At 37.0% G+C, this 16,372-nt stretch overlaps 1 protein-coding gene across 1 annotated transcript in view; it reads left to right on the top strand.

The window, feature by feature from the left end:
* The window catches only part of CMC1 (C-X9-C motif containing 1), an 84,580-nt gene that overhangs the window by 3,572 nt on the left and 64,636 nt on the right, over window positions 1-16,372 (top strand). The gene's annotated exons all lie outside the window — the stretch shown is intronic.

Here is a 16,372-nt window from a genome sequence, read left to right as displayed (position 1 = left end):
TTTTTTTTTTTTTTTTTTTTTTTTTTTTTTTTTTTTTTTTTTTTTTTTGTTTTTTTTTTTTTTTTTTTTTTTTTTTTTTTTTTTTTTTTTTTTTTTTGGTGTTTGTTTTTCTTAAATTACATATGAGTGATATCATACGGTATTTGGCTTTCTGACTTATTTTGCTTACCATTACACTCTCTAGCTCCATCCACGTCATCCTAAATAGCAAGATTTCATTCTTTTTTATGGCTGAATAATATTCCTTTGTGTATGTATATATCACATCTTTATCCATTCATCTATTGCTGGACACTAGGGTTGCTTCCATAATTTGGCTATTGTAAATAATGCTGGTATAAATATAGGGGCGCATGTATCCCTTTGAATTAGTGTTTTTGAATTTTAGGGGTAAATACCTAGCAGTGTGATTGGTGGATTGGAGAGTAGTTCTATTTTTAAGTTTTGGAGGAATCTCTGTACTGTTTTCCACAGGGGCTGTACCAGTTTGCATTCCCACCAGCAGTGCAGAAGGGTTCTTTTTTCTCCACATCCTCTCTAACACTTGTTTCATGTGTTTTTGATGTTAGCCATTTTGACAGGTATGAGATGATGTCTCATTGTAGTTTTGATTTGCATTTCTCTGATCAGTGATGTTGAGCATCTTTTCACATGTCTGTTGACCATTTGATGTCTTCTTTGAAAAAATGTCTGTTCATGTCTTCTGCCCATTTTTAATTGGATTATTTGGTTTTTTGGTGTTGAATTTTATGAGTTCATTATATACTTTGGATACTAACCCTTTATAAGATATATTATTTGTAAATTTCTTCTCCCATTCAGTAGGTTACCTTCATTGGTTTATGTTAGATTTTTAAAGATCTTTATACAAGTTTGATCTTCGTTTGGCACAGCTTTTAACTAACTTTGTAACCTCCATTTTTTCTCAAGAAGCTCTGAACCCAGCATTGAAATGCAGATTACATACTTACTCTTCTATGTAGTTTTAGTGACACTATTCTCCTTTTCATTAATGTAGGGGTAATAAGGGCACTCTTTGTACATTTATCAGCTGTAATTATGTTCATTATTTTCTATTACTATTTGAATGCAGAGAGAAAAAGCTGGAGGGAGTTCACAACACCCAAGAAAAGTGGCTGCAGAAAGAGATTAATATTTGTAAAAAATACTCGTATGTGGTTTGCTTCTGGATATTCAGATTTAATTTACTAAGACTCTGACATTTTAAAATAGTCCAGACAGTTCTAATATGCAAACAGAGTAGAAAAGGAACCACTGTTCTGAACTCTTCCACTTTTATTGACTTATTCTTTAGCTTTGTTTTCTTATCAGTCTAATCCCCCTATTTCCAGAGAAAATTATCCCTATGTTTTTAGCCATGAATGGGATCTTTGATGGCATAGTAATGGTTCAGAAATATTATTCTTGCATAATAGACTTAAGCATAGTCTAAGTCTATTCCATATTTGCCAGTTTAGTACCCCTTCTACAAGTATATTTTGAAAATCTAGTCAGACTTAAGTGATTGAAAATTTAAATGATTATATATTTTGAATGCATAACACATGATCCCCTATAGGAACAATTTAAAAAGTGGTGCTTGTTAAAATAGAATTTTCAAAAAGATAAAATTACTACTCATGCAAATACAAAATGAATGTGTGCTGAAGATTTTCTTCAATTCATTAGTGTGGGAATTAGTAAAACAGTCCAAAAAGCGTTTGACAATTTAGATGCATAGACTGTTTCATAGATTGCTTGCTTAGATAAAAGAAAAATGGTGGGTTTAAAACAGGACCATACACTGTAATCTTTGGGGTTATCTTTTCCACTGGTCAGAAATTATTTCTGTCTTTATTCTACAAAGTTCTAGACATTAACCTCCTCCTGTACCAAGTTGTAAAAGGGCCTGGTAATGGAAAGTCAAGCCCAGGGCTGTACTGAAAGAACACTTAATTATTCCTTTGCTATTTCCAGATTCCAGAGAATTTTCCAACATCATTATATTCCCAGATGACAACCTACAGAAACCTGGGCCTGATAATTTTGATTACTTTCTCTAATAACCAGAAGAGATTCCTTTCTCTTCCCCACCCCCTTGTACCATTTCCTCTTTTAGCAGGGTAGTTAGTTCCCCTTCCTTCATCCATTAGTGTGGATTTGTTCTCTACTTTTGCATAGTGGGGCAATAGCAGCAGAGAGAAGTGTCTTTCACCAGGTGTGTGTGTCGCTGTTATGGTGTTGTCCAGAAATCTAATTAGGGGAGGAATATGGGATAGCAAGAGCTCAGAGGATGGAAAGTAGAGTCAGGAATTTCATGACATCCCATGCATAGGTGTTGAAGATGTATCTTGGGGGGGGGGGTGTCATGGCAGTTCTTGGAATATTTGAATTATAGGGGTTCTGTTAATGGTTCTTGTGGGTATATAGGTAGATTAGCTTTAGGGATACCAGCACTTAATCAAATTCACTGGAAATTAAGTTAGACATCTAAACAGATTAGAAGAATCTTTTCAGAGCACTGGGTGACTAATATATAAAAGGTTATGTAGCTGATCAGCAAAATTTTTATTATTGCTTCAGTAGCTCTGTAGTGTTCTCTTAGACATAGATTACATTGGTAGTTCAGGGTTAAAAATCTGTTGAACTTGTAATTTTTATATATTTCTAAACTCGAAGTATATTGGTTATAGGAGTTGTGAATCACAAATCATGAAATGTTTTGTCAGCCAGCTTAGGGAATTTGAATTTTATCCCAAGAATGATGGGAAGATGCTGCAGATTTTTAGGCAAATAGAACTTTCCTTCACTTTCTGTTAATGTGGCTTTTCATCAGATCCAGGTTATTTGTTCTCCGCAAAATACTGCCTCAGTGGTGATGTCTTTCTCATGGTGTCATATCTGGAGGCACATTGATGTCTGTCTCTCATAGGTGATACTAATTTTAATCCCCCAGTCAAGGGCTTTGTTCCATTTGTTTTTTCCTCTCACCATTTATTAGTAATCTGTGGGGAGACCATTTATGACTAGGCAAATACCAATTCCTCATCAAAAAATTCCCTTTGATGTGGTATCCATTGATGATTTTTGCCTGATTCAGGCTTCCCTACAGTGGTTTCAGAGTGACGATTTTCTATCTCCAGCATTCTCTCCACATTTATTGGATGGTATTGGTGTTTTGATACAAGCCAGAGATCATTTTGTTTCTTGTTTATTTATTTATAGACTTATCATAGATACACACTCATGAATTCCTTTTTTTCCACTTATAACTTGTTGCCGTATGTAATTATTTTGGTGCTCACATTTTCCCAGATTTAGCCAGTGAGAGCATTCCTTCAAACTAGCTTCCAGGTCCTTGTGATATGCTCCCATCCTTTTTTGGAGCATTTCCATTTTTTCTCACAAGGTATTTCTGGCCCATCCATAGATTTAGTCCTATCTCTTACAAACCCTGGTTCCTTTCTTTGGGAATGACATTAGAGACCAAGGTCTGGGGACCATTGGATGTTTTACATGCAAGTGATTGATGAATGGTATGCTCTTAGGAAAAAACCTGTGAGGGACTGAGGGGAACCGGAAAGGGAAGGGGAAGAAGCTGAGCAAGGATGTGGTTTCAGGGAAGGCCTGTCTCTACCTGATCAGCTCTGGTGTACCGCAGCATGCAGGGCTTGTCCCACTTTGGAGGCAAGGGCTCTGGGCTTTTGTGACCTCTGTCCGTCCTTGCCCACTGCAGGAGATGGGAGGGGGGCAGCAGGCAGGAGAGCTGGAATATGCTGCCATGCCTGGGGCAGTCCTGAAAAGGTTGCAGGTATGAGTGCTCCTGCATTCTACTATAGGAAGGATTCCAGCTTTCTCCTAAAAATCTTGTATCTGAAGCTCTTAGGAACCTTTGTTCAGTTAATGAAGGTTGGAATAGTGGTAGGTCAGGTAGGAAGGGCTATGTGCACAAACATATAAATACGCACAGGTGTCTGTACTGGCTCCAGGTGTGGATATCATGGGGTTGTGGTAATAACATTAGTTTCAGATAGGCCTAACATCTGCCAAACTGTGCTTTGTTTTTTTCCCTCTAGGCCATTTGACATACTGTTCTTTCTTTTTAGAATTTTCCCTCTCTTCCCCATCCCCAAGTCTGTCTAATTCTTGTTCATTTTTCACACTTCACTTTAGAATTATTTGCATAGGAAGCTTTCCCTGATTGTTACCACCCCGCAATCTTTCAAAAAACAATTTTAAAATTACTTGAGATTTTTAAAAACTACCAAAATGTCAAATAACCTGAGTATAGAGTTTTTTCATTCTAGACCTAGAATTTTTTCCTTGAGAAATAAAGTGGAACTTATAGATGTGAATGTCTCTGTGTCCAGTGATTTGAGAAATGAAGAAAAGCATCATGTGAAGAATGAGAATATGTATGTAACTGTGTAGTAAACAGTAAATATTTTTACATGATTTCTCCTCTTTAAGTTTATCAGAGACTAGATGATTAGAGAAGATAAACCAGTTAATTACATCTAGACAGTAAGAGATTGCCCATGGTGGGGGGGGGGAGCACTGTCGTATTATGGAAATAGCACCCAATTGAATTGGGAAATTTGTAATGATATCTTCTTGTTTTAGACTTTGCTATTAACCTTACGCCCAATTCTAAATGGCATAATCTCAGGTTTGAGGATGAGGAACCAGGAGAGTAAGGTTTATCAATAACTGTGAATGCTGCTTTTTTTTTTTTTTTTTTAATTAAGATTTCACTTATTTATTTGACATAGAGCACAAGCCCATAGAGCAGCAGGGAGAAGCAGGCCCCCTGCAGAGCCAGAAGCCCAACTTGGGGCCCAGGCCCTGGAGCCTGGGATCTTGACCTGAGGCGAAGGCAGCCGCTCAACAGGTGCCCCTGAAAGCTGCTTTAAGCCTTAAACATCTATGATTTTTAAATACTTGCAGTTGGTCTCAAAGGCTTCTTGAGTCAGCACAGATGGTTCACCACAGGAAAAAAAAGTCAGGTTTTATGTTCCATTGACTAGAGGACTCTCCTTATTTTTGCATAAGGATGTTAATAGCATACGTGTAGAAGCCCCTAAGTTTATAAAGATGTCAAAAAATACCACCTTTTACCTGATGTAAATGGATCAAATGAAACTGCCCAAATAAGAACACTGATGCCCAAATTCGCTTTCTCCCTCCACCAGCCCTGATTATAAATATGTAACATTTTTGAGTTGAGAGATTGAGGGGAAAATTTTTTTTAAAAACATGGAATTTAATATCCTGCATTGTGTTTGCTGAGGAACTGTTACTGGGAGTTTTTTGCTTCTTGTTTTTGTTTTATTTTTTACAAATCAAAGGAGTGTTAAGTATAATGAATTAAAATACTGAGTTTCAAATGTTTATGTGGCGGAATAAGGAACTAGCCTGCTATTCTTAGCATTGTGTAGACACCTTAGCGTGGTGACTGATGCATACATAGTAGGTATTTAATATCTGTTAATAGAATGAATATCCATAATTATCAAATGTTGAAACACTCTTAGTCATGGGTCACTTATTAAACAGTTTGAATGTATATTTGCCATGTGCCAACAGTTAAAACGAATTAAGAGATGACTGAGACATGGTCTCGGACCTCATTAAACTTATATTTCATGCTGTGTTTCTTGATTTAGCCACATATTAGAATTATTTGAGGAGCTTTTAAAAATACAAATGCTTGGGGCGCCTGGGTGGCTCAGTGGGTTAAGCCTCTGCCTTCGACTCAGGTCATGATCTCAGGGTCCTGAGATCGAGCCCTGCATCAGGCTGTCTGCTCAGCAGGGAGCCTGCCTTCCCCCTCTCTCTTTGCCTGCCTCTCTGCCTACTTGTGATCTTTCTCTCTGTCAAATAAATAAAATCTTTAAATAAAATAAAAATACAAATGCTTGGGTTTATCCCAGCATTTCTGATTTAACTGGTTTGGGTGGTGCCCAGGCATCAGAGTTTTACAAAGCCTTCTCAAGTGCTTATTAGAAGATGCAGCCAGAATTGAGAACTTCTGGTACCAAAATCTGTCTTAGTGTCTTTGGCCTACCATAACAGCGTACCATAGACTGAGTGGCTTAAACAACAGATACTTATTTTCCCTCAGTTCTGGAGGCTGGAGAGTCCAAGCTGGAGGTGCTGGCCAATTTGGTTGCTAGAATCTTTTTATAAGACCACCTGTCAGATTAGGGCCCTACCCATATGATCTCCTTTAACACTTAATTGCCTCTCCAGATAAAAGTCATATTAAGGTTTAGAGCTTCAGGATGAAGTGGAGTGGGGGAGGGGGACAAAGAATCAGTCCATGGCAACCACTGCTCTGTCAGGAAAAGAAGATTGCACGGGTTGTGTACGGTATGATGTATGAATCCAGGTGCAGTTTAGAGCCATAGCATTGTTGTGCCCCAAATCCTGGGCTTAAAGGAGGAGAAGGCACTTTCAGGTGCTGAGGTCAGAGAGAACTTTGGGATGGAACAAGGTGGTAGACTTTGTTAAGAAAATAAGAGGTAGAAAATGGAAAATAAGGACAGAAGATTGAGCTGGAGTTTGACTCTACAGTTACTTGCTGGGTAATGTTGTAAGATTGCTTTGGGTTTTCTGAGCCCCTGCTACTTTGTAATACCTTGTGTGTGATGTTTGTAAAACAATTCTTTCTACCACTTCCTTCCTTCTTTAAATAATTTATTGTGCTTCTTCTGTGTACCATATAAATGTAAGCTGGTTTTCTTTTCTTTCTTTCTTTCTTTTTAAAGATTTTATTTATTCACTTGACGGAAAGAGAGATCACAAGCAGGCAGAGAGGCAGGCAGAGAGGCAGGCTCCCCGCTGAGCAGAGAACCCGATGCGGGGCTTGATCCCAGGACCCTGAGATCATGACCCGAGCCGAAGGCAGAGGCTTAACCCACTGAACCACCCAGGCGCCGTAAGGAGTATAACATAACCACCAGGATGGCAGAATGCAGATTTAAGTTGAAATTTTTAAGTTGAAATCATGATACCGTTGGGACTTGGAAATTGCCAATAGACACTTGAAAATGTGGACAGAGTAAATTTTGGAGCTGGAAATAATCACTGAGAACATGGCAGCAGCATCTTTAAAGGTAGAACCTTGTGGGGTTGCTGCAGAAGGACTAGGAGCAGATCTTGGAATCGTTTATGCTTTTCCTAGTATTACATTTTTTCAGAATATTTTTGAGACTCCTGTAGGATTTGCCTTCAGCCTGTACAGTCCATTCATCTCAATATCCTCATTTTTGGTAAGTTTCTTGTGTAGAAAGTGAACTTGAATTTCAGCCAACATTAGCTAGGGGCAGTCTGGTGAAGGTGGTAGGTGATCATCCTGGGAAATGCTCCTCCCCAAGAAAAGTTGTATCATGGAACTGGTTTTCAGGTTAACACACACAGACTCTGAAGGCCATGCCAAGAAAGCCATGAGTGGTGTGAGCAAAGTTTGATTCTTTGAAATAAGTGAATAACCTCTCAATGTAAAAATAATTCCCCCACTCCATTACAAAGTGGCACATGTTTTCTGAAGAAAGGTTATGAAATATTGTAAGATGAAGGAGAACTGATGGAGTAGAGTGGCCAAAGGCACTGAGGAACATTCAGATTTGAATATAGTCTACCATGTTCCAGATGTACCATCAGAAAAATCAGGTGTGTATTGCTGAGAAGACATAGGCATACTGTCCCTTATTTCTTTCTCAAATACCTGTTTATGCCTCTCATAACACTGCTGATTTTCTCTTATGTATCAATGGGAAATTGTGCTTGTAGGAAAAGATAGTCTCAAAGTTTTACCAAGTAAAGTAAATATGAAACCTTTTCATTTAAGAAATTATGGCCACGATGGAGATTGTAGCACATTTCTAAAATTGGCATGTCTTCTTGTATAAGTTTATTTCCTGCTTTGGTATACCTTTAGATTTGTTGTCCCTTTTTGGCCTCATCTTGGTTAAAGTAATGTGGGTGGAAGAGGAAGTTTTCACACCTCACAATCTACAGAATCTGAGGTCCAAGAAATAGGTGCTTTTGGGAAATGGGCACATCTAGTGTGAACTGGGTGGTTATTAACAGTGAAAGCTGATAGGACAAAATAGTTCATATGAAGACTCCTGTTGTGGGCTATAGGGTATCTGACCCAGAAGCTAAGCAGAAGTAGGGACATCTATCTTACTGACTTGCTTTCCCTCTCTTTTTGAAGTTTGAGCTTATAAAAAATTAGATTATTACCAGTTGACCTAATATGTGATGTTTACTTTGTTTGAAGGTATTTTTTCAGCCAACGACAAATGGCTTGTGGTAGGTTTTTTCCCCCCCTTCTTTCAAATAATTTTCAGCATGCTAGAAATCAGAGATCAGAATTCCATTTAACACTCTGCTAAAGAAAACAATCTGAAGGGTGAGGTGGTTTTTTTGTGTTTTTTGTTTTTTTTTTAATTTTACCTGTGCTTCTGATGCTTCTGAAACAATCTTGACTATCTGAGGGTTATTTCACACTTTGTATCACTTCTGAAGCTTATATAACCTTATTTGCTGAAATCCCTTTAAAGAGGCCACCACCTGCGTGTGTGTGGTGTGTCATGGAAGAAGATTCGAGAGCTGGGTTACATGATCTTGGCATTGCTGCTTTATCAGAGACTTGATTTTATTTAACCCTGTGGGTCTCCACTTCTGTATCCGCAAAATGGAATCAAAGTACCTTCACCTGGGTGGACTGTTACACAGACTGTGGTCTCATTGCCTCATCTTGAAGGCCTTATAGCCAGCGGCAGGCTGGAATTTGGGGGCAGGGGAGGGTGGGGAATATCTCCTACTACTGATTGTCTTTTCTGGTTTTGTTCGTTCAAGTAGGGCTTGAAGGAAAGAAAGAGTGTGAAAGGAGCACTGATCTTCATTGTCGTAATTTTCCCAGCTTAAGCATCTCTATCACCCATCCACCCCTTCCTCATTTTATCATAGCAAGAAAGTATGAGCAAGCTGGCAAGAACCTGAGAATTCTGATCAAGATCATCTCTATTTTTGTGCTGTTGAAAACTGGAAGCTGCCTAGATTCCTGGTGTGAAGCACTTATTGGAAATGTAGCAATTGAGAACACTGGTCTTTCTATGTTTTTCCTGATACCATCTGCCTGGAGCTCTTCATTTCTAGGCTCTTGGTAGCTAGTAGAGAGCCCTAAAGATAGAAACTGTGGCTAATGAGGATACCGTTGCAAACTTAACTGCAAGCATTTTTCTTGTTTTTCTTCCAGAGTGAAGAGTAGCATGGAAATGTCTTCAGGAGTGAATAAATTTAACCAGGAAGTTAAAAGAAAAAAAAAAGTGGCATTTTCTAAACAAGAATCAAATTTGTTAAATTAGAACATTCTCACTTTTGTAAAGGCATACCTTGCCCTTCCAATGTCACTTCTTTCCAGTGAAAGATTCTGTAATACTTTGATTTGCTTCACTGTTATCTTTGTGGATTCATAGCAACTGCTGTTGTCAGTAGACTTACAATCTAATCTATTCCTGCCATACTGCAAGAACTTGTGAGCCCCCAAGCAAAATCTGAGCTAACAAATTCAGCCAGTGAAAAAGGTGAAAATTGACTTTCAGGTGATGATAGAATGTTGAAGTTAGAGCTTTGGAAATTTTCTTTGGTGGTGTTATCCTGATTTTTTATATCAGTATAAATTCATATGACTATATGGTAGCAAACTCTCAAAATTTGATTTTTTTGTTGCAGGTTCTTATACAAATGTATAACATATATGCATCACATTGGCTTTGAGAGAATCATTTGAGTTTTATGAATAAAAAGGATAATTTTATAATTGTGTTGAAGATAGCTTTGTAATACATATAAAATTATAATTAATAATGTTCAGTGGTTGATATGCTATCAAATGAGAGCATCTTTAGTAGAATTTATTTATATATTTTTATTTTTGAATTAACACCAAGAGTTCGGAAAATCTAAGTATTCGTGTGATTCTGTAATTGATTTTGTTTGTTTTGCCCTAGGAGGTTTTAGAAGAATGTTCAGAAGGAATTTTTGCAAGCTATTTAAAACATATGTTTAAATAGGAATTATAACCTAGAATTCATAAATAGGTAAATTTCTGTTATAATTTCTTAAGGAAAAATAGCTTGATATTACACAACTATTCCCATTTAAGGAACTGATTTAAAAAATTAGTGCTTTTGTTATCTGAGACCACTACAAAGTTTCTAGAACAAAAGATACTCATCAGGACACAATATTAATAAGTTGTATAGTTTAAAATTATATAAGTGAAAGGAAGAAGTAACATTTTGATATTGATTTTATAAACTAGGTCGGTGTATTACAGTGTTTCCTCCACTCCTCATTAATTATCGTGTTAATAACTGATGCCTCCTAAAATGTGTGCTGCAGACTAGGAGGAAAGAAGTATGTGGAGATAGTCTCCTGTTTCATTATTTCCCTTCAAGTACACGTCAGCTTTCCACTCCACAGGAAGTCTCACAGGCATCGGAAATTCACCATGTCCACAGCTGAAGTCCTCTCCCACCTGGTGTTTCTCGTGCGTTCCCTGTGTCATTGAGTGGTCACAGCATTTCCCCGGGAGCCAGAAAAACTGGCAGCCTTCTTTGAATCCTCTTTTCCTTAGTCCCTGCAGGCCCTGTGATCCTGTAGGGCCTCCCTCAAAGCTGCCTTTTTTCCTCCATCCATATTTCCGGTGCCTTCTATAAGCTCACTGTCCTTTTTCCTATCTGACAGCAGCTCTGGCAAAGCTAAGGAGAAAGAGTGGCATAAATAAATAGTTTAGGCCAGGTTTCAGTAAACCAGGGTCCAGGCAAAAGGTCTAGAGTAAGGTCTGTAAGCTGTGAATGGTTAGTTATATTTTCAAAGGGTGGTTTAAAAAAGCATATACATGACAGAGATAGTTTGTAGCCTACAAAACTTTATTCACAAGTCTGGTCCTTAACTAGAAATAGTTTGAACCCTGGCATAGGCAGTGAAAATTGGGATACAACTATAGGTGTGGTAAAGAGGAAAAAAAAATCATGTGAATATCTTCATATCATTCTTTGGAAAATTTGATGAAATGGATAGTTTCCTTGTGAAATATAAATTTGCTAAAAACTGTAACTGACTAAAAAATAAAAAGCCCTTAGAAAATAGAATTGGTAGGTAAAACTCTGTGTCTCTCTCACACACAGAGACTGCAAGACCTAGGCCCTAACAGCTGGTGTACCGGTCAAGAATTCCAGCAGAGAGCCATCGGTCCTGTGACTGTGGTAGCTAGTTGGGCAAGTCTGAAATGTAGGGCCGGCCAAGCTATGAGGAAGAATGGCTATCAGCATTAGAACCCTTGGTTCTGAGCTGGAGCTGCAGTTTGCAGAAGGCATTCTTTACGAAAATCTTAGTTCTGTTCTTCAGGCTTTTGAAGGCAGCTATGATCCCCACAATACCACCAATGCTGTTCTTCAGGCTTTTGAGACCCACCCAGATTAGCTAGGAAAATCAAGTTTACTTAAAGTCAAGTGATCATAGACTTTAATCACATCTGCCAAGTACCTTCCCAGCATAACCCGGATTAGTGTTTGTTTAAATAACTGGAGAGGATAGCCTAGCCAAGTTGATTCCTAAAACTGATAGCTACAGGTAGTTTCTACCAAACTTTAAAGGAACTGTTAATCTTTATTTTATATAGAGTGTTCAGAGAATACAAGGGGAGAGTTAGGTCCCCAGTTTATCATTTAAATAATGTAACTGTTATACAAAGCAACACAGAGGAAAATCATAGGCCAATCTCAACAGGAAGATCACTATAAAAATTCTAAATGGAATTTGAGCATCCAAGACTGAGGTGCTGTTAGTTCATACTTACTTTACTTTCTAAAGGACCTAGCCAGTAAGCTTTTAAGAAGAGCAGAGCTGTCCCTGTGATTGTCCACATAGAAATTAGAAGACTATGGCCAATTTACTAGAATTAATGAGAAGTAAGATTGTGTTGGCTATAAGGACAATAAGATTTAAGTGAAACTAGCGACAAATAATTACATGTTACTTAACCCTTATTAGTAGAAGTAAATCTAGTAAAAGAATATCTTTAAGGAGAAAATTACAGAACTTTTTATCTACTTAATTATTTAAAGTTACATGTTAAAGTCATCCACTGTGAGTGCAGTTATTTATCCTGTTTTAAAGCTAATATATTATAAATTGAGGTAAAATATGCAGTGAAATCTGCAGGTTGTAAGTTGTGATACATGTCTACAACTGACCGAATCAAGACCTCTCCCAGAGGGTATTCTCCTCAACTCTCATAGATAACCAGTGTTCTATTCTTTATCACCACAATTTTTTATGTTCTTGAATCATGTAGTATTTACTCTTGGGCCTGGCTTCTTATTGTCAACAGTTTTTAAGCTCCACCCATGCTGAGTGTATCAGCAGTTATTGTATTGCTGAGTAATATTCAGTTGGGCATTTAGGTTGTTTCCAATTTTTGGCTAGTGTGAATGCTTCCATAAACAGACTTGTACAAGTCATTTTCTGGAAATGTGTTGTTATTGACGTTAGGTGAATGAATACCTAGGATTGGAAAGTAGGTTGGGTGTATATTTAACTATAACTTCTTAACAATTAGTTTTCCAAAGAAGTTTATCTCTTCACACTCTTACCAGCAATATATGAAAGTTCCACTTGCTCCACGTTCTGACATTTGGTGTTGTCACTATTTTTAATTTTTAGTCATTCTTGTGGGTGTGAAATAGTATAATGGGGTTCATTTGCATTTTCTTAATGACTGATGATTTTGAAAACCTGTTCATTTACAGATTTACAATTTGTATATATTTTTGAAGAGTCCATTCACACCTTTTGTCCCTTTTTTATTGGGTTTTTTATTTGGTTGTTTGTATTTTTGTTATTGATCCGTAGGAGTTCTTTATATATGCTAAATTCAAGTCCTTTGTCAAATAAGTCTATGTATCTACATATATAGATATAGAACTGTACCTATTTCTGTATTTATCTGTGTCTGTAGCTATCTATCTACCATGAACGCTTTCTCCTGGCTAGCCTTTTAATTTTCATCATGGTGTTTTTTGATGAACAGGTTTTATATTTGATGAAATTAAATTTATCTTTTTCTCTTCTGTTTAGTGTCTTTGTGTCTTCTTATATCTTCTACTCTGAGGAATTGAGGGTTTTTTTTGGTTTAATAGTTTTAGTTTTCATATTTAGGTTTATAATCTGTGGCAAATTAGTTTTTATGGGTACTGTGAAGTAGATCAGAAGGTTTAGGCTGATTTCCCCCCCACCTCCATTTTTATCCAGGTCTACTACCATTTATTGAAAATGCTTTTATTGGGTGCCTCAGTGGCTCAGTCGGTTACACCTCTGCTTTCAGCTCAGGTCATGATCCCAGGTTCCTGGGATCAAGTCCCACATCAGGCTCCCTGCTCAGTGAGGAGTCTGCTTCTTCATCTCTCTATCCTTCCTCTTTGCTCACACTCTCAAATAACTAAAATACTAGAAAAAAACGCTTTTGTTTCTTCATTCAGTAACCTTGGCGAATATGTCGAAATAAAGTGACTGTACCTAAGTGGAAACATTTCTGGACTCTGTTTTGTTACATCAATCTATTTATGCTAATTATACCTGTACTGCACCACCTTGATTTCTGTAGCTTTGTAGTGAGACTTGGAATCACCTGAAGTCAGGTATGTAAGTCATCCAGATTTGTTCTTTTATACTGTTTTGGTTATTCTAAGTCCTTTACTCTTAGATGTTTTTAAGCTTTTTAAAATTATAACTTTATTTTGAAATAGTGTAACACATAAAGCTGCAAAACATGGCAGTTTTCATGTTCCCTTTCTCCAGTTTTTCCTAATGATACTGTCTTTCATAATCTTCATATAGGTCTTCAGTGAGTATGATATTGCCCTCAAAGGGGCAAAAATTGTTAACGGAGGGAGAAAATCTTACTCTTTCAATATATGAAGTACTGTTATACATGAAGCATATAAATAGACAATGTGTCTGTGGTATTAACATTTCATGGGGGGCATTAGGAAAAAACTAAAAAGGCTCTACTAGAGTAAAAATGGAAAAGAATTGGAACACACTGCTCTAAATTATACATAAGGAAAACAGGAATTGGCATTGGTATGCTAATTCAGGTACATACCTTAGTTGAATTTTATCAAATTTTATGCGTGTGTGTGTGTGTGTGTTTATGATATTTTATGGCTGGTGAATAGTTAGGTAGCCGTGATCACAGCATTCAGAACTATTCAGTCAGCACAAAGGAAACCTCTGTTTGCTTTTAATCGTCCTACTGCTTCCTTAGCTCTGAACTACTGGGAACCAGTGATCTGTTTTCCATTACTCCAGTTTTGTCACTTTAAGAATGTTATATAAATGGAATCATACAATATGTAGCCCTTTGAGATGGTCTTTTTTTCATTCAATTTAATGCGCTTGATATCCATTCAAGTTCCTGCCATTGTTGGATGTCAGCAATCCATTCTGTTTTATTGCTGAATAATATTCCGTTGTCTTGCTGAACTGTTACTTATCTGTTGAAGTACTTATGGGTTAATTCCATGTTTTGGCTGTTATGGGTAAAGCCACAGTGAACATCTGCCCACAGGTTTTTGTGGGAACATATTTTCATTTCTTGGGATAAATCCTGATGAGTGTTTTGCTGGGTCACATGGCATTAAGTTAAACATAAAAGTTAAACTTATGTTAAATGGCAGTTTCTTATTAAGTTAAACCTAAGTTAAATGCCATTTAACGTAAGTTAAGTTAAGTTTTAGTTAACATAAGTTAAGTTTAATAGAAGTTAAACTTATGTTTAACTTAATAAGAAACTGCTTGATTATCTTCCAGAGTGCCTGTACCATTTAATGTTCCTACTAGGAATGTCTGAGAGATCCAGTTACTCTGTATTCTTGTTAGCACTTAGTACTACTACTTTTTTTCTTTCAGCCATCTTAATAGGTCTTTAGTGATAACTTTTGTAATTTTATTTTGGATTTTCCTAATGACTAATGATACTAAGCATCTCTTCATGTGTTTATTGCTATCCTTCTATCTTTTTGTATAGTGTCTGTTCAAGTCTTTTGCCCATTTCTAAATGGATTGTTTTCTTACTGCTGGAGTTCAAAGAAGTCTGTATGTATTTTGGATGCAAATCCTTTTTCAGATACGAAATTTGTGAATAACCTTTTCCACTATGTGGCTTGTCTTTATCTTCCTAAGAGCAGTTTCTGTGAAAGCTTTTAATTTGGATGAAGTTTAAATTTATTGATTTTTTTTTTTTTTCTTTTATGGATCATGAGTTTGGTGTTATGTATAAGAACTCTTTGTTTAACTCTGGGTCATGAAGATTTTCTTCTATGATTTCTTATACAAGTTTTTTTCCTTGATCTTTTAATTTTGAAATAATTCAGAGACTCACAGGAAGTTGTGAAAAAATATTGTATAGAGTCCTACATGCCCTTTGTGCTGCTTTCCCTCAGACCTACCTGCTACACTCTGAAAAATCAGCCCACACGGAGAAGTCATGTATAGGTGCTCTAGTTTACAGTTCTCACCACGCCCATTCATCAGCCATTTCATACCAGAGGTTAAATGGGTAAGTGAAGAAAGAAGTCATCTTGGAAGTAGATCCTCCAGCCTCAGCTTTTGTAGCTGTTGAAGTCAATGCCAGTCCTTTGCCTCTTCTAGAAGAGGCCTCAGATAACTATGAAGCTGAGAAGGGTCAATTCTCCTTAACTTTCTGAAGTACTGGCCTGTTGGAACTCTATGCATAACAATGTTTGTTTTATGCCACTAAGTGTGTTGATGGCTTGTTGCACAACAGAAAGGGGTGGCTTCATGTCAGTAGGATTGGGATAGAGGTTTCAGTCCCTACACATCTGAAAATATCTTCACACTCTTAATTGGCTTTGGAATCCTTGGATATAAAGAAATTCATTCTCAGAGCTTTGAAGTTATTTCTCCATTGTCTTCATGTATCAAAGTCTTGCCAGTGAAACAATATAAATCTGATTCTCATTCCTCTGTGGGGGTAACGTTTTCTCCCTTTTGAAGCTTTTGGGATTTTTGACCTTCAGATATTTCTTTACAGTGTGCATAGGTAATCCGTAATCCATTTCTGTCTGAGGACTCATGTCTTTATATTTACTTTAGTGTATTTCTTAAACTTACTGGAAATTCTTTTTTTTTTTTTACTCTTCTAAGTCTCCAAGGTTTAAATATTTCTTGATTAATTACAGTTGGTTTTCCCCTTTCACCATGTTGTCCCACCAAATTTAAGTGATTCTTGGCTATTTTGTTGTTTTTGTTTGCTTTTTAAGCTGCCGTTTTA

The sequence above is a fragment of the Mustela nigripes genome, chromosome 2 (assembly GCF_022355385.1).
Source record: "Mustela nigripes isolate SB6536 chromosome 2, MUSNIG.SB6536, whole genome shotgun sequence".
Classification (NCBI taxonomy): Eukaryota; Metazoa; Chordata; class Mammalia; order Carnivora; family Mustelidae; genus Mustela; species Mustela nigripes.
This window is presented reverse-complemented; position numbering and strand designations above follow the sequence as displayed.